General features: G+C 37.5%; 1 pseudogene; it reads right to left on the bottom strand.

Moving 5' to 3' along the window:
* Positions 1 to 20,000, bottom strand: part of LOC109076503 — a 95,419-nt pseudogene that overhangs the window by 23,966 nt on the left and 51,453 nt on the right.

Genomic DNA, 20,000 nt, shown 5'->3' with positions numbered 1-20,000 from the left:
TCTATCTATCTATCTATCTATCTATCTATCTATCTATCTATCTATCTATACATCCATCCATCCATCGTTCTATCTATCTATCTGTCTGTCTATCTATCTATCTATCTATCTATCTATCTATCTATCTATCTATCTATCTATCTATCGTTCTATCATTCTATCTATCTATCTATCTATCGATCGTTCTATCGTTCTATCGTTCTATCTATCGTTCTATCTATCTATCTATCTATCTATCTATCTATCTATCTATCTATCTATCTATCTATCTATCTATCTATCGTTCTTTCATCCATCCATACCTTAAACCTTTAAATCATAAAGACTTTTTACATTTATTTCTATCAAGGTTTTCAAAACATTGAGTTTGTTGACAAAATTTGCATTTCTAGTTTAATAGTTGAAACTTTTTAATGAATATTTTTTCCCCCAAAAAAAGAGAGAATTATGTACTACCATTTCATAAAGCATTGGAGGCCGTATGAAGTAACAATATAGCACAGCCTCTTATGTTCTGATTTTTAACGCATGAACTTTCTAAGACCTTTGCCTCCGGGCTCTCGAACGCTCTGAGAGAAATAGTTAAATACGATTCTAACATCTGTGTGGAAAAAGCCATAAACTCATCCCACTCGATTCCCCCCGGTATCCTCCAGGAGAAAACGAACAGAATAGTCTGAAAGAAAAGCCTTTTGATTTTAATCAAGGGCCAGAGCGAGGGCAGATCTGGCAGAACTGCTCTTTCTATGGGATCGATGGCTTGGGACGTATCATCGGACGAAACCGTCCACAAACAGGCAGCATCTGCTGGAGATGACCCACGCGTCAGACTCAACGCTGATCCACGACACGCTGTTTCCGCTGAGAGATGGCTCCTGTTTTCATTAAAACCGGCTCCGAGTGAGAGCGACGGTGTTTCCCAGGGGCTCAATAACAACAGAACGAGAAACAAAGACGCCTGCGATTCACAGAAATGATTAACGCGCACATGGAGGACGCGTTTCCCTTTTGCTGTGAGGGGAATTGATGCTCAATTTACTAAACTAAACAAAGCCCGGGTCCTAAATGAAGACAAACGAGCATGTGTGTAGGAAATATAATCATTTAAAAAACACAAGAAAAACAAGCACATGAAGGGAAGGTAACGTGGAGTAATGTGAAAATACAGAGCAGGACATGCCCTGAAACTAGTGTAAGTGAAGAAGAACTTGTTATTAGATATAATACAGATTAAGTTTAGTTGATGTTAAGCAACATCCCAATCGAGAATATGATTGTTATATATATATATATACAGTGGTGAAAAAAATCACTCTTCTTTAAAATAATAACATTTTGTTGCTTTGCAGCCTGAAATGAAGACGGACACAGTTTTTGTTTTATCCAGCTGTATTTACTCAGTGCTACTTATAACATCCAAGTGAAAGATATACAGTACAGGTCAAAAGTTTGGAAACATTACTATTTTTAATGTTTTTGAAAGAAGTTTCTTCTGCTCATCAAGCCTGCATTTATCTGATCAAAAATACAGAAAAAACAGTAATATTGTGAAATATTATTACAACTTACAATAATAGTTTTCTATTTGAATATACTTTAAAAAAAATAATTTATTCCTGTGATGCAAAGCTGAATTTTCAGCATCATTACTCCAGCCTTCAGTGTCACATGTAACATCCAGTCTATCACATGATCATTTAGAAATCATTCTAATATTCTGATTTATTATGAGTGTTGGAAACAGTTCTGCTGTCTAATATATTTGATAAATAAAAGGTTAAAAAGAACTGCATTTATTCAAAATAAAAAAAAATTCTAATAATATTTAAAAAAAAAGAAAGAACAAAAAAAAATACTGACCCCAAATTACTGACCAGTAGTGTATATTGTTATTACAAAATATTTATATTTTAAAAAACTTATCTTCTTTTTTTTTTACTTTTTATTCATCAAAGTATCCTAAAAAAGTATCACATGTTCTGAAAAAATATTAAGCAGCAGAACTGTTTCCAACTTTGATAATGAATCATCATATTAGAATGATTTCTAAAGGATCATGTGATAATGATCCTAAAAATTCAGCTTTGCATCACAGAAATAAATGATAATTTAAAGTATAATAATATTTAAAAACAATTATTTAAATTGTAATAATATATAACAATATTACATTTTTTTTTCTGTATTTTTGATCAAATAAATGCAGGCTTGATGAGCAGAAGAGACTTCTTTCAAAAACATTAAAAATAGTAATGTTTCCAAACTTTTGACCTGTACTGTATATATATATATATATATATATATATATTTTTTTTTATTAGAGCCTTTAGTCTTTTGGAATTTGTCTCTACTAACTTTGCACATCTTGACTTTGTAATATTTGCCCTCTCTTCTCTGCAGAACTGCTCAAGTTCAGTTCAGTCTGATGGTGAGTGTTTGTGGACTGCAGTCTTCAAGTCCTTCCACAGATTTTCAGTTTAAGTCTGGACTCTGATGAGGCCATGCAAGGACATTCACCCTTTTCTTCTTCAACCACTGTGTGCTCAGTTCTGCTGTGTGCTTTGAGTCACTGTCACGCTTGAAGGTAAACCTCCTTTCTGGCAGTGGGCAGCAGATTTTCCTCAAGAATTTGACTGTATTTTGTCCCATCCATTTTTCCTTCTATCCTGACTCATGCTCCAGTCCCTGCTGCAGAGAAACAGCTCATAACATTACATCACCACCTCCATGCTTTACTACAGGAATGCTGTTATCTGGATCCTGAGCTGGATTGGATTTCTGACAGACATATTGTTTGGCGTCAAGGCCAAATAACTAATTTTTAGTTTCATCTGCCTCAGAATCTTCAAGGGGTGTTTTGGCAAAGCTCAGTCTGACTGCATGTGGCCTTTCTTGAGAAGCAGCTTTTTTCCATTCAGGCCACATTTGTGGAGAATTTGTGATATTTTCACATGCACACAATGAGCACTCTTTGTCATAAACTCCTGCAGCTGTTCAGAGTGGCTGTTGCTCTCTGTCGTCTTTTTGATCAGTTTCCTCCAGCTCTTTCATCAGTTTGGAGCGATGTCCTGATCAGGGAGGCTCTGTGTCGAACCAAATACCTTCCACTTCTTAATAATAGACTTCACTGTTCTTCTAGGCATTGATAAAGCATTTGAAATGTTTTTGTCTCCATCTCCTGACCTATGCATGTCCACAACTTTATCTCGGAGATCTTTTGACAGTGTCTTGTCACTCATAGCTGATTGTTTGCTTCAGTTGCTCTACCAAGAAATGCTCCAGGAAAGCTCTTTTCTTGCTGAGCTGATAAAAATGATCAAAGATGATCACAGCTGAAAGTCAAATGGTTTTGTGTGCCATTGAGAATGTGATGAGCTGCACCTGATTGAGTTTACAAGACATTTTTAAGAAGGGGGTGACCCTTTTTCCAACTCAGTGATTCTGTTTTTTGTTTTTTTGTTTTTTTTTTTTTTTCTGGCATGTTGGTGTTTTATCTTATATAATACAATTAATATTTATATATTGTACATTTATATATTATATTTATATATAATAAATCCATATTATTATATAATATTTATTAAATTATATAATATTTTTATTTATTTCTTAATATTAATAATATTTATATCTTAATATATGATTATCATTATTAATAATAATTATTATTATTTTATGTTATTTTGAATATATAGAGAGCACTTCTTGTTGACTTTATAAGTATATTGTGATGTTTCTATGATATAGTTGAAGATGTGAGTTGTGTCGTCTACTCCCACAGGCCACAATCAAGCACTCTTCTTCTAAACGGCGATCTCCACACTCAGGCTTTGTTCTCAGCGAGCCGTAAAGTCCTCAGAGGGGCTGGAGGAGCTGAGAGAGGCATTTGAGATCAGAGAGAGGCTCTTACCCATCTCGCAGTTCTGCCCGCTGAAGCCCTGTGGACACACGCAGATGTTGGGAGATGCACAGGAGCCGCCGTTCAGACAGCGTCCGTCACAGAGCGCTGCGGGTCAGAGAGAGGACAGACGTGTCAGGGGATGAGTCAGGAGACGGGTCAGGGGACAAGTCAGGGGGCGGGTCAGGGGATGGGTCAGGGGATGGGTCAGGGGACGAGTCAGGGGACGGTTCAGGAGACAGGTCAGGGGACGGGTCAGGGGATGAGTCAGGTGACAGGTCAGGAGACGAGTCAGGGGACAGGTCAGGGGATGAGTCAGGAGACAGGTCAGGGGGACGAGTCAGGGGACAGGTCAGGGGATGAGTCAGGAGACAGGTCAGGGGGACGAGTCAGGGGACAGGTCAGGGGATGAGTCAGGAGACAGGTCAGGGGGACGAGTCAGGGGACAGGTCAGGGGACACATCAGGGGATGAGTCAGGTGACAGGTCAGGGGACGGGTCAGGAGATGAGTCAGGGGACAGGTCAGGGGACAAGTCAGAGAGTGTGTCAGGTGACAGGTCAGGGGATGAGTCAGGGGACAAGTCAGGGGATGAGTCAGATGACAGGTCAGGGGACGGGTCAGGGGACAAGTCAGAGAGTGTGTCAGGTGACGGGTCAGGAGACGAGTCAGGGGACAGGTCAGGGGACAAGTCAGAGAGTGTGTCAGATGACAGGTCAGGTGACAGGTCAGGGGACAGGTCAGGGGACAAGTCAGGGAATGTGTCAGGTGACAGGTCAGGGGATGAGTCAGGGGACAGCTCAGGAGACAGGTCAGGGGATGAGTCAGGTGACAGGTCAGGGGATGAGTCAGGTGACAGGTCAGGGGATGAGTCAGGAAACCAGATCAGGGGTGGGTCGACGGGACAGGTCAGGGGATGGGTCTGGGGATGAGTCAGGAGACAGGTCAGGTCAGGGGACCTGAGTATCTCATTAACACTGAAATAGCACTGCATGAGCAGAAAGCTGTAGATGTGATTTTTCCAGCTGACCTGAGCTCTTTTCAGGGGACGAGTCAGGAGACGGGTCAGGGGACGAGTCAGGGGATGAGTCAGATGACGGGTCAGGGGACGAGTCAGGAGTCTGGTCAGGGGACAGGTCAGGAGACGGCTCAGGGGATGAGTTAGGGGACAGGTTAGGGGCAGGTCAGGGGACAGGTCAGGGGACGAGTCAGGTGACAGGTCAGGGGATGAGTCAGGTGACAGGTCAGGGGATGAGTCAGGAAACAGGTCAGGGGATGGGTCAGGGGACAGGTCAGGGGATGAGTCAGGTGACAGGTCAGGGGATGAGTCAGGAAACAGGTCAGGGGATGGGTCAGGGGACAGGTCAGGGGATGAGTCAGGTGACAGGTCAGGGGATGAGTCAGGTGACAGGTCAGGGGATGAGTCAGGAAACATGTCAGGGGATGGGTCGGGGGACAGGTCAGGGGATGGGTCAGGGGATGAGTCAGGAGACAGGTCAGGTCAGGGGACCTGAGTATCTCATTAACACTGAAATAGCACTGCATGAGCAGAAAGCTGTAGATGTGATTTTTCCAGCTGACCTGAGCTCTTTTCAGGGGACGAGTCAGGAGACGGGTCAGGGGACGAGTCAGGGGATCAGGTTAGGGGCAGGTCAGGGGACAAGTCCAGGAGTCTGGTCAGGGGACGAGTCAGGAGACGGGTCAGGGGACGAGTCAGGGGACAGGTTAGGGGCAGGTCAGGAGACAGGTCAGGGGACGAGGGGACGAGTGGGACAGCAGACGTACAGGTTACAGGTCAGGGGACGAGTCAGGAGGCGGGTCAGGGGACAAGTCAGGAGTCTGGTCAGGGGACAGGTCAGGAGACGGCTCAGGGGATGAGTCAGGAGACGGGTCAGGGGACGAGTCAGGAGACGGGTCAGGGGACGAGTCAGGGGACAGGTTAGGGGCAGGTCAGGAGACAGGTCAGGGGACAAGTCAGGGGATGAGTCAGAGGATGAGTCAGGGGATGTGTCAGGTGACAGGTCAGGGGACGAGTGGGACAGCAGACGTATGTGGGGCTCACCTCTGCAGTCCGTGCCGTTGCCAGTGTATCCGGGTTTGCAGGAGCAGCTGTGGCCGCCGACGGTGTTGAAACACAGAGCGTTCTCATCGCAGCTGTGCTGACCGGACGCACACTCATCATGTTCTACAGACAGAAACCACAGACACTGTGAGTCAACAACAGAGTGAAGTACTTTCATTCTGTCAGCACTCAGGACAATCAGGTGTGTTTCTTTTTCACTTCATGCCATCTTTATATAGAGATACTTTTCACCATCCAATCAGTACCTCACGGATAAAGTCAGGTCATTAAAATCAGGCATTTTTCATTAAATAATAAAAAAAACAATACCAAATAAAAAATAAAATATATTACATAACATAACATTATATTAACTATAAAAAAAAAAAAAACCTCATGACTTGAAATAAAATAAAATTAAACTGAAATAAAATATAAAAGCCTTAAACCTTATTTAATTCATTTATTTTATGTAGTTTAAGTTGATGTACTAAAAAAAGTTAAACTGAAATATAAATTATTGACATTAAACAAACTAAGAAATAAAATTAAAAACATGAAAAATAAAAATATAAAAAAGAATAAAAAATATATAAAATATGAATAAAACCTGTATTATTTCAATGATGCTAATATGTATGATAAAATAAACCACAAAACATTAAAAATTGTTGCTTAAAATGAAATAAAATTTGTCTGAAATAAAATATAAAAAACTGTAAACTTATTTTATTTCACCTTGTTGCAAAGGCAATGTTTCACATTTTCATTTAGTTTAACTTGATGTACTAAAACAATTATAATTAAAAATTAATAAAATTGTATTTAAAAAAATTGAAATAAATAATTATGAAAACATGAATAAATAAAATTGACAAAAACACAAATAAACTTTAACTAGAATTAAAATAAAATATAAAAACCCTAATTTAATTTAATATAGTTTTGAAGTCAACATTGAATTTAACTTGTGCATGTAATAAAATAAATCAAATAAAAAAAAAAAAAACTAAAAATATAAATAAAAAAAAAAAAAAAATAAAAAAAAAACAAAACAAAAAAAACAAAAATTTAAACTTTAAATGAAAACAGAAAGTATAAAAATAAAAACTAAATTAAAATATGAATTTAAAAAACTGTAATAGTATCTCATTCACACTTGAAAAAAGCTGTAGATGTGATTTTCCCAGTTGACCTGAGATCTTTTCATGAGGGATTGTGGGATACATTCATCTCTTAAGATGTCATAAAATCTCCCAGTGGAAATAAACACAAATGAGGAAATAATTACAGCGTGTGCCTGTGATTTAAAGGCTTTCATTGAGTACTGCACATTTTTACACTCAAACCCAAGTTATCTGAACAAAATATAATCGTTTCTATTGCACTAAAACTACTGGTGACAATATGACTCTATATGCATTTTCACACGACACATAGAAAAAGCACATAGAAACAGAGAAAGAAAAAGAGAGAGAGAGAGACCGTGTGAAAGCACTTTGCAGCTGTGAATGAAAATTATATTTTTATTACATAAAATGCCTTCAGAGCTGTCATAAGTCCTGTGATTAGTATAGAATCAGAGGGAAATGAACACTGGCTTCATTTCAAAGCAGGCCGCCAACATCTCCCATCATTACTATATTCACCAGAGCCAAGAACTGATAAAAAATAAACCACATCCCGTATGCCTGCTTTACATTCATTTAAGGGTCATATCATAAATAGAGATACACCACTTTAAAAACATACTGTAACTTTCTGAATAAAGCCCAAATAATATCAAATATTTAAATGAAAAACTTAAACTAAATGAAAATTAGCGATCTTGCATTGGCAACTAACTGAAATAACTTTAAGTACTAAATTAAAACTTAATTAAAACTATTTAGAAATAAAAAAAATACAAACGACAAAATTATGTAACAAAAAGACAGAAAAATAAATAAAAATAAAATTCAATTAATAGCTGAAAATATATTTACCAAAGTATTAATATAATAAGATAACAAACATGTAAACATTCACTTGAAAATGAAAGTTTTGTGAGGTTTGTTGTTGTCTGATAATATATTTCAGAGAATATATCTTGAATTTAACTTGTTTGATTTACCCTTTTGGCAAAGAGTTGTTGTTGTTTTTTCTTGTTTAATGTAAAAATCTAATAAACTGTAGTGAAATTTATGCATTTGCCAAAATACATAAAAAATAAACTAAATTCAAGATATAATCTCTGAAAATAAGTCTTATAATATCTTACAATATTTAGCTTCGTAGGAAATTGTATTATATATTTATTTATAAATATATTTAATAAAATATACAGGTAATTTTACAGATATATATATATATATATACATACATACATACAGGGACTGTATGAATAGGATGGCAATTTTATTTATTTATTTGCATATTTTTAAATTTTTACAGCAATACATTATTCATTTATTCCTTCATTTATTTTTCATTTTTAATTTTTATTTTTTACCTTTCTTTTCTTTTTTAGATTTTTTTTAGATGCAATTTTTATTGATTCATTTTTATTTTATTCTTGCATTTTTAGTTTTTCATTTATTTTTCCAGTATGAAAAGGGTGCCATTTGTAATTATTTATTTGTGCACATTTTTTAAATTAATAAAGAAAAATTAAATCAGTAATTAAATATAAATAAATAACTGAATGCAACACAACTCATAACTTCTATTTTATCCAGCCTTCATTTCTTTCCCAAGACACATGAAGAAAACTGACTTTTTCAAATTATATATGTTTCAGCTTTAATGCACTTATTAAAATTATTATCATTATTGTTATTATTATTAGTAGTAGTATTAATATTAAAGTATTTAAAATATACCTTACAATCAGCAAAGGAGTAGAAATTCATGTTCAAATACTCCATTTAATGTCAAAGAACAAAATTTCCTTGTGATTCAGTAAAACACAGACAGATGCAGCAGAAAACATCTGGATCATGTTTTCATCTTCTTTAGTCACCAGACATAATTCCAGATTCTAGTGACCTTGAAATCTGAATTAGGAAATGTATTGGATTTCATTCATCAGGCGGTGTAATCGGCAGCAAAACGTGAGCTTTACTGTATGTGGTGTGCATCGACTGAAGTCGTCTCGTGCGTTGTGTCGCGCACAGAAGTGACGTGATCGGTGTTTTAAATGCGCCGCTCCAGCGGGGGGCTGAACGCAGCTGATGCATGAACACAAAACAAGAACTACAGACTCACAATTACTGATGTCACCTCAGAAACACACTGAAAAGCCTCACGCAGAGACCTGCGAAGAAAGACTGAGCTCTGGAGATACACTCAGCTCTTCACATGGAGCTGAAGCAGCAAATCATCTTACGGTTTGTCCTGCGCTTGTGCTGGACAAACAACGAAGTTCTCCTGGTTACACTAGTTACGAAATCTGCTACTTCAACATCACTAACAGAAATAAAAACTACAACTGACATAAAAATACATTTAAACTATTTAGAAATAATAAAAGAATAAAAATGGCAAACACACAAAACAAAATTATTTAAAACTGAAATAGAAATAAAAACAAATGTTTTATATATATATATATATATATATATATATATATATATATACATATATATACTACAAAAACACAAAAGAAAATTATTAAAAATACCAAGTTAAATAAAACTAACACCAAAATAAAAAGGAATTTTTTTTTTTTTTTTGAGAAAAACTACAATAAATAATACTAAAATAGCAACAAAACACAGCACATGATAAACGTCCCTTAAAAACAGACACATTAACTTGAGAATAAAAGTTCTCTAAGATGTATTGTTTTCAGATAATATATTTCAGAGAATATATCTGGAATTCAATTTTTTACACTTACCCCAATTAAAACTAATTCTTTTTTTCTTTCTCTAACAATAAAAATAAAAAACAAAAACTATATTTATGCATTCGCCAAAGGGGTCAGAGACAACAAGTAATAAAACAAGTTTAAATATCTACCAAAATGTACAACATATTTATATACAGCGCAGCATGTTGAATAAAACTTTATGATTTGCGGCGTCCTCTCAGCTAGTCTTAGTCATTGTTAACCTTCATTTAACCTCGTCAAAGCAGCAGAACGTTCAATTATTAAGATTCTCCTCCGACTACAAGTTGTGCCAGTTTATATTCACCTGAAAGCTTCTGAAATTTGGGTCTGAATGAAAGTCGTCCGATCAAAAGAGGAAGTCACGGCCGATGCAGCTCGGCTCTCAAACTCTAAAATGACGGTTTTCATTTCCCATAATCCCACTGCTGCTGCCCTGACAAAACGGCAGACCTCCGTCCATGACTCCTCGGAGGGAGATGAACAGAATCCAGGAGTCAGATGTGTATGAGGTGAGATACAGGACGGAGAATACAGCACCGCCAGCGGCCTCACTCAGTCGGTCCTATCTAATCCGTGACGGTGAAGAATGGGCCACACACACACACACACACACACACACAGCGCTCGCGGCGTGGAGTCAGACAATTCTGGTATCTCAGATAACACCTTTCTTACACACCCCAGGAAAGACTAATAACAGAGAGAGAGATGATGGGGCTAATGGTCAGGTGCACTGGAAACACTCGAGGTCCCCAAACACACGAGGGTGAAAAAGTGATCATTTTCTCACTGTATGTTGTAGATATTTGTTGTAGAGACAATTGCTAGGAAGAGTTACAAAGAAACAGTAAGTAACGCATTGAACATGACATTTTAAAGTAGAAAACCTGCAATAGTATTTTTGTAAAATGTACTACTCTTGTTTTAAGCATACATAAACTGCAGTGAGGAGTGCGTTTGCCAAAAGTAACAATGTTTTAAAATATATATATCTAACTGGAAATGAAACATTGCTGACATTAAGCAGAACAGAACTTTTAATTTAATCATATTATTAAAATTAAAATATGTTTATTTTTTCTGAAACATGTATAAAAATGAAGTAAGCTTTTGCTTAAAACAAGACAAAATATACATCAGTGGGGTCAGAGAAATTAAATTATTTTTTCTGACCCCATTTGTTCTCATTTAAGCATAAAGTCACTTGATTTTGATACATTTTTCACAAAATAAAGCTTCATATTCTGTCATTTCAAGTAAATGTCCCTTTGTTTGATGTTCAATGCAAAGATGAACTTTCTTACTCAGGATTTTTGTCTTGCTTTTCAGTAAAATATCTGAACTTTCTTAAATCAATACATTTACTTGAGCAAAATGACTGAAGATATTAAGTCTTGTTTTCAATTAAAAAGTGAGTTTATACTTAAAACAAGAAGAAAATATCTACCAGTGGGGTCAAAAGATTTAAACTTAATTCAAAGAGAAAGCGACTGTATCTTTCTGACCCCATGCAGACTTTATATCAAGCAATTTTGCTTCTCAGGTAAATTTATCTTTTTTTGCAACAGATTATCATTAATTCTCCTGAAAGTCTCAATGAAAGAGACACATTTGACACCATGCATGAACTAAATGCAATGGATAAAAAGCATCTGCCAATTGCATAAATGTAGCTTTCTTTGCATGAATGTTCTTTTCGATGCTCACCGGCTACACAGTAGAACTCCAGCTCAGAACTGCACGCTCAGTCATGAAGCCAGCGGCCATCTGCACACGACCAATCAAACATTTAGCAATATAGCTTTTCCAGGAACAAACTGCTGCGCTTGGCATTTCACAACTAATTACCTTCTCTACGGAGAAAGAGAGCAAGTGTTTCTTTAGCGCTCGCGGGGTCGACGCAGGTCTGGATCAGCCGTGTGTTTGCGTGGAGGACGAGGAAAACCTCTCTGGGTTTCCGTCTTAAGCAAACAGAAGATCCGGAGCTATTAATTACAGCACCTGTGGCATTATTACGAGGAAGTGGCGTAGAACATCATTTCGCTCTCTCCTCAAAAGCCGCGACACACAAGATGTTCTGCGTTTGAGGCATGACAGGGGCTCCGTCTCATTAAAAGTTGGGTGCTTTCGGGGCAACGTATGGGCGCCTTTTTATTATGTTCGGCTGGCGCACATTGGGAGAGGGTTTTTGTTCTCGTTTTTCATGAAGTGGAGCTCAAAAAGAGGGGGATGAAATTAAAGTAGCTCTGGGATGAGCAGAGGAGAAGTTGGCAGAGCGGAGCGGAGCCTGGCTTTGCTTTGAAACAATAGAATCCGCAAGGACGGAGAAACCAATACAGACTCAGAATATCTTCCAAAGCAGCTTTTTACATAATGAAACACCCCAGCAACACAAAACTCTGGAAAATAGTCTTTTATTTTCAGGCATCAAATAAAGCTGCAATCAGTTTGCTTGAGCGGCCCGATGCAGCCGTATTAGCAATGCTGTGATTTGGGGGCGCTACTTTCTGTTTGTCCTGCCAATGTCAGACGGGGTCATTACTTGTTCAATTACACTGATGCATTTGGCAGATGTTTTTATCTGAAATGGTTTACGATGTATTCAAGGTACATAGTCCATACGTTCCCAGAGAATCCAACCCACAACCTTGGATTTGCTCACTGCCCAATGAAGGATGTTCAGAGTAGTTACTGTGTTGCTATATTGTTTAGGGTGATCTGGGTGGTTACTAGGGTGCTTTGTGCTGTTTTATCATTGCTACAGTGTTATGTGTGGTTGATAGTGTGTTAGTGTGTTGCTATATTGTTCCTAGGGTGTTCTGGCTGGTTGTTAGGTCATTATATGCAGTTGCTAGGGTGTAAATGTGTTGTAGTGTTGCTGCTATGGTGATTTTGGTGATTACTAGAGCATTATTGTCTTGCTACATTGTTGGTAGGGTGTTTAGGTGGTTGTTAGGTCACTTATATGCAGTTGCTATGGTGTAAATATGTTGCCATATTGTTGTTAGGTGTTCTGGATGGTTGCAAGGTATTGCTATGGGGTTACCAGGGTGTTATGATGTTCTGAGGGGGTTGCTATGTTATTTATATGCAGTTGCTAGGGTGTAAATGTGTTGTAGTGTTGCTGCTATGGTGATGTTGGTGATTACTAGAGCATTATTGTCTTGCTACATTGTTGGTAGGGTGTTTTGGGTGGTTGTTGTAGGTCACTTATATGCAGTTTGCTATGGTGTAAATATGTTGCCATATTGTTGTTAGGTGCTCTGGATGGTTGCTAGGGTATTGCTATGGGGTTACCAGGGTGTTATGATGTTCCTGAGGGGTTGCTATGTTATTTATATGCAGTTGCTAGGGTGTAAATGTGTTGTAGTGTTGCTGCTATGGTGATGTTGGTGATTACTAGAGCATTATTGTCTTGCTACATTGTTGGTAGGGTGTTTTGGGTGGTTGTTAGGTCACTTATATGCAGTTGCTATGGTGTAAATATGTTGCCATATTGTTGTTAGGTGCTCTGGATGGTTGCTAGGGTATTGCTATGGGGTTACCAGGGTGTTATGATGTTCTGAGGGGTTGCTATGTTATTTATATGCAGTTGCTAGGGTGTAAATGTGTTGTAGTGTTGCTGCTATGGTGATGTTGGTGATTACTAGAGCATTATTGTCTTGCTACATTGTTGGTAGGGTGTTTTGGGTGGTTGTTAGGTAACTTATATGCAGTTTCTATGGTGTAAATATGTTGCCATATTGTTGTTAGGTGTTCTGGATGGTTGCAAGGTATTGCTATGGGGTTACCAAGGTGTTATGATGTTCTGAGGGGGTTGCTATGTTATTTATATGCAGTTGCTAGGGTGTAAATGTGTTGTAGTGTTGCTGCTATGGTGATTTTGGTGATTACTAGAGCATTATTGCCTTGCTACATTGTTGGTAGGGTGTTTTGGGTGGTTGTTAGGTCACTTATATGCAGTTGCTATGGTGTAAATATGTTGCCATATTGTTGTTAGGTGTTCTGGATGGTTTCTAGGGTATAGCTATGGGGTTACCAGGGTGTTATGATGTTCTGAGGGGTTGCTATGTTATTTATATGCAGTTGCTAGGGTGTAAATGTGTTGTAGTGTTGCTGCTATGGTGATGTTGGTGATTACTAGAGCATTATTGTCTTGCTATATTGTTGGTAGGGTGTTTTGGGTGGTTGTTAGGTCACTTATATGCAGTTGCTATGGTTTAAATATGTTGCCATATTGTTGTTAGGTGCTCTGGATGGTTGCTAGGGTATTGCTATGGGGTTACCAGGGTGTTATGATGTTCTGAGGGTTTATATGCAGTTGCTAGGGTGTAAATGTGTTGAAATGTTGTTAGTTGTTTTGGGTGGTTGTTAGATAATTTATATGCAGTTTCTAGGTTGAAAGTGTGTTCTGATACTGTTACTAGATTGTTGTCTTTATTAATATGTTGCTATATCATTGCTAGTATGTTTTGTGTGGTTGTTAGGGTTTTAACGTTTTGCTATATCATTGTTAGGGTGTTCTGGGTGGTTGCTAGGGTGTTGACGTGTTGCTATATCATTGTTAGGGTGTTCTGGGTGGTTGCTAGGGTATTAACGTGTTGCTATATCCTTGTTAGGGTGTTAACGTGTTGCTATATCATTGCTAGTATGTTTTGTGTGGTTGTTAGGGTGTTAACATGTTGCTATATCATTGCTAGTATGTGAGTGAGTAAGAGAGTGAGTTTAACATGTTGCTATATCATTGTTAGGGTGTTCTGGGTGGTTGTTAGGGTGTTAACATGTTGCTATATCATTGCTAGTATGTTTTGTGTGGTTGTTAGGGTGTTAACATGTTGCTATATCATTGCTAGTATGTTTTGTGTGGTTGTTAGGGTGTTAACGTGTTGCTATATCATTGTTAGGGTGTTCTGGGTGGTTGCTAGGGTGTTAACGTGTTGCTATATCGTTGTTAGGGTGTTAACATGTTGCTATATCATTGCTAGTATGTTTTGTGTGGTTGTTAGGGTGTTAACATGTTGCTATATCATTGCTAGTATGTTTTGTGTGGTTGTTAGGGTGTTAATATGTTGCTATATCATTGTTAGGGTGTTCTGGGTGGTTGTTAGGGTGTTAACATGTTGCTATATCATTGCTAGTATGTTTTGTGTGGTTGTTAGGGTGTTAACATGTTGCTATATCATTGCTAGTATGTTTTGTGTGGTTGTTAGGGTGTTAACATGTTGCTATATCATTGCTAGTATGTTTTGTGTGGTTGTTAGGGTGTTAACATGTTGCTATATCATTGTTAGGGTGTTCTGGGTGGTTGCTAGGGTGTTAACGTGTTGCTATATCGTTGTTAGGGGTGTTAACATGTTGCTATATCATTGCTAGTATGTTTTGTGTGGTTGTTAGGGTGTTAACATGTTGCTATATCATTGCTAGTATGTTTTGTGTGGTTGTTAGGGTGTTAACGTGTTGCTATATCATTGTTAGGGTGTTCTGGGTGGTTGCTAGGGTGTTAACGTGTTGCTATATCATTGTTAGGGTGTTCTGGGTGGTTGCTAGGGTGTTAACGTGTTGCTATATCGTTGTTAGGGTGTTCTGGGTGGTTGCTAGGGTGGTAACATGTTGCTATATAATTGCTAAGGTATTCTGAGTGGTTGTTAGTACATCACTATGTCACTACTAGTGTGACTGTCATGACGTTTCCAAGCAGGTTTCCCAAACAGTACTCATCAATCATTTTTTCAGGGAAACAAGGCAGTCCCGTCTCAAAGTGACACCGCTGGTTGAGCCAAAGTGACATGCAGAGCGCAAAAACACATTTAGAAAGTGTGAGCACAAGCACTGCACCACTGCTCTGACTCAATGAACATTTCCATTTTCATACAGAGATTTCAGGGTTAACAACTTCCTGCAATTAAAAGCATTTATTCTCAGTGCTTCTGTAAGCTTATTGTTCATTTTCTTTTCATAAGCAACAGCTAATGCCGGACCGTCGAGGGGTTTTGTATCCCGGCGCACACAGAGACTGTGATTATGGCTGTACAGCTCCATCTCGATAAGTTGACGTGAGGCTGACAAACTCTTAACTGTGACAAGAGAATCTGACTGTGTCATTACAGTGGGGAGTCGACTTAATCACACGAACTGATGGATTCTGGGAATGCTGGGCTCTTGTAGCTCACAGACGTTTTAATATCGATCCGTGCAAAAGAATGTAATCCATCAGTACTCTCATATTCATCTCTGGGGGGATGCAAGGAATTAAGCGTTAAAAGTGTTTATCAGTTTTGGTGAGGTGCTTTGGGACACTTTCTACCGCAGACGCACAACTCAATCAATAACTCTACAGAGGAGAGAAATATGGTGCACTATAATCAATAAAAACTACCATAACTATACTATCATAATAAAGACATTTATCTGGTTGCTAGGGTGTTAACCTGGTGCTGTGTCATTGCTAAGGTGTTCTGGGTGGTTGAATGTGTGTCAATGTGTTGCATTATTGTTGTTAGGGTGTTCAGGGTGGTTGCTAGGGCATTGATGGGGTTGCTAGAGTGGTAAAGTTGCTACCACACCGTGTCGCTATATTATTGCTTGTATATTCTGGGTGACTTCTAGGGTGTTAATGTGTTGCATTGTTGTTAGGGTGTTCTGGGTGGTTGCTAGGGCATTGATGGGGTTGCTAGGGTGGTAACATTTTGCTATATCATTGTTAGGATGTTCTGCTGGGTTGCTAGGATGGAAACATGTTGCTATATCATTGCTAAGTTGTTCTGGTTGTTTTCTAGGGTGTTCATGCGTCACTATATTGTTGTTAGGTGTTCTGGGTGGTTGCTAGGTCATTGATGGGAGTTGCTAGGGTGTTAACATGTGCCTATATCATTGCTAGAGTGTTCTGGGTGGTTGCTAGGGCATTAACATGTTGCAGTACTGTTGTTAGGGGTGGTTGCTAGAGTGTTAATGTGTTGCAATATTGATGTTAGGGTGTTCTCCGGGGTTGCTAGGGTGGTAACATGTTGCTATATATTTGCTTGTGTGTTCTGGGTGGTTCCTAGTGTGTTAATGTGTCACTCTATTGTTGCAAGGGTGTTCTGGGTGGTTGCAAGGGGTTTTTTGTGTTACTGTATCTTTATTAGGGTGATATGTGTGGTTGTTTAGTATTGATAGGGGTTGTTAGGGTGGTAACATGTTGCTGTATTGTTTCTAGGGTGTTCTTGGTGGTTGCTAGGATATTAAGGTATTGCTTAGGTGTTTTGTGTGGTTGTGTGGAGTGTTAACGTTGCAATATTGTTGTTAGGGTGTTCTGGGTGATTGCTAGGGCATTGATAGGGTGTTGCTGGGGAGATAACATGATACATCATTGTTAGGGTGTTCAGGGTGGTTGCTAGATTGTTAACGTGTTGCAATATTGTTGTTAGTGTGTTTTGGGGGTTGCTAGGGTGGTAACATGTTTCTATATCATTGCTAAGTTGTTCTGGGTGGTTTCTAGGGTGTTAATGTGTTACTATATTGTTGTTAGGTGTTCTGGGTGGTTGCTAGGACATTAATGGGGGTTGCTAGGGTGTTAACATGTTGCTATTTCATTGCTAGAGTGTTCTGGGGGTGGGGGGTTGCTAGGACATTAAGGTGTTGCTATATCATTGCTAAGGTGTTCTGGATGATTGCTAGGGCGTTAACGTGTTGCAATATTGTTGTTAGAGTGTTCTGGGTGGTTGCTAGGGTGATAACATGTTGCTATATCATGGCTAGAGTGTTGTAGGTGGTTGCTATGATGTTAACGTGTTGATATTTCATTGCCAGAAAAGGAATTTTCTTTTTAAAAGACTGTTGAAAACCTTGAAGGACACAGAGCACTTCATGTTGCACCAAGATGAACCCAGACTGTCATAATAAAGACATTTATCTGTGGCAAACACCTCCTGGGTTTTATCTTAGTTTTTTTTATTTTTATTTTTTTATCGCTCCTTTAGAAAGTAAAACTGAGAGCCGCTGTGCTTGAATGAACCTAATTGGCTGGTTTCTTGTATTAGCTCAACTTATTACTAACAGGAAGTCAAAACACTCTCCTGGTTATTTACATCCTGTTTCATAGCCGCAGTCCCAATAATCCATAAAGTGCAGTGATATATGACGTCTGAAACCGCACACTTTCTATAACTGCTGGGCAATTAGTGGAGGAGCAACAGTAAACACTTCCAATATCCATATTGACACTGGAAATATGAAGTGACTGGTAGCAGGAAGTTGACTCGTGGGGTTCAGATACGCTGCTTCAGCAGCTAAAACGCCAGGAAAGCACATCCTCTATGTCAGCATTTAATGCTGTTTTCTTTTGGCTAGATACCTGTGACGACCTGCGAGGAGCTGCTAGAAATAATACTGCAAGGTTTAATGTATTTATATTGATTTGTTTTTGATTGACAGCCAGCATTTAGAGTCAACATTTATGTGCAATGACATACCAACTTAATTCTGTCTACTTTTACAGTTAAAATGACATAAATTAACTACAGAAGCAACACTGCATAAGATATTTACAACTGTTTTGCTCTGTCTCGACTCTCTGTCCTGTGATTGGCCGAGTCTCTGTGCTATGATAATTATCAGTGTGTATCTAATACATCAGCTAGATTCATGTAATTAGAAGCCTAAAATAGCACAAATATGAAACAGACCAGGCCTTTACTGCAGCATGCTGGCTGAAGTGCTTCATCTCAATGAGAAAAAGCCAGATTTACTGCGATCCTGTCATCATGGTTTCTTTCTCGCGCTGTTAATGTGAATGGAGTCTCAGATGTTAAGCAGCAGCTGTATGAAAGTGAAAGTGACTGAAGGGAGTCTGTGTTTCTCACCTGTACAGGAGAAGTCGTCGATGCGGATGAATCCGGTGTGGCAGATGCACATGAAGGAGCCGGCGGTGTTCACACACTGTGTGTTCTCACGGCAGTAGTGCCTCCCCTCCGCACACTCATCGATATCTGCGCAGAAAACACCACATCAGCTCAGCCTCACACGCCGGGAGACTTTACATGCTGCGGATGGAGAACGCTGAGGGTTTGAAGCCGTGAGTCAAAGTCTTTAACCACGTGGTGGATGATATGTCAAATATTTACAGTGTATTCAGTACAGGGTTATTATAGTTCACTCAAACTAAAACCTTAAGAAAACAGTTTGTTACTTGAAATAAAATAAAATAAAATATAAAAAAGCTACACTTATAAAAAAATTATGAATATTTATAAAATATATATATAATATAATTATATTATATATAATAATATAATATAATAATAATATAATAAATAAAAAATAAATAAATAAATATAAAAAACTATATAATATATATATATAAATTATAATATAATATAGAAAAAAAAAGCTAGTTGCCAAGATATGTCTCATTTTTGTTTTAACTTGATGTACTACAATTACTAAAACTAAATATATTCATAAAACGTAATAACAGATTTTTTTTTTTAAATGGACAAAAACCTAAAATTAAAAACAGAATAAACATAAAATTGAAAGCACAAAATATATATTAATATATATATATATTAACAGAAACTATATCAATGATGCTAAAATAATACTGATTCAATATTTGTCAAGGCAAGGCTAGTTTATTTCTATAGTACATTTTATACATGCAATGATAATTCAAAATAATCATAAAATAATAAAAATAACAAAAATTAATAAATAAAATTTGATGAATTAATAATAGATATTTTTATTTATTTTTATTTTAATAAACAGCAAGTAACACATTTAATTAAACATGAAATTTGAATGTATTAAGACTGAAATGGTATTTTATTGTAAAATAATGTACTCTAACTTGTTTTATTTACAACTTCAATATATATATATATATATATATTTTTTTTTTTTATTTCATACTGTGAATATCTAATTTAATCATTTTAATTTAAATTTTGTTTATTTTTAATATATTAGTGTCTCTGAATTTAAAATGCTAAAAGAGTTGAGATATTAAAATAATTTCCATGAATCCGTTCATTTGAATCGATTCAATGAATCAGTTCGATTTGATTTTTCTTTTGGCAACACTGACTGCTTAGATGATTTATTGATGAAATTAATTGACTTACTGTTTCTCTGACTGAAAACAAATCAATCTTTTATGTTATTTTCATTTCTTAATGAAGTAAACAAA

The sequence above is a fragment of the Cyprinus carpio genome, chromosome A25 (genome assembly GCF_018340385.1).
Source record: "Cyprinus carpio isolate SPL01 chromosome A25, ASM1834038v1, whole genome shotgun sequence".
In the NCBI taxonomy this organism is placed as follows: domain Eukaryota; kingdom Metazoa; phylum Chordata; class Actinopteri; order Cypriniformes; family Cyprinidae; genus Cyprinus; species Cyprinus carpio.
Note: the sequence above shows the minus strand (reverse complement) of the source record. Positions and strands in the feature narration are given on the sequence as shown.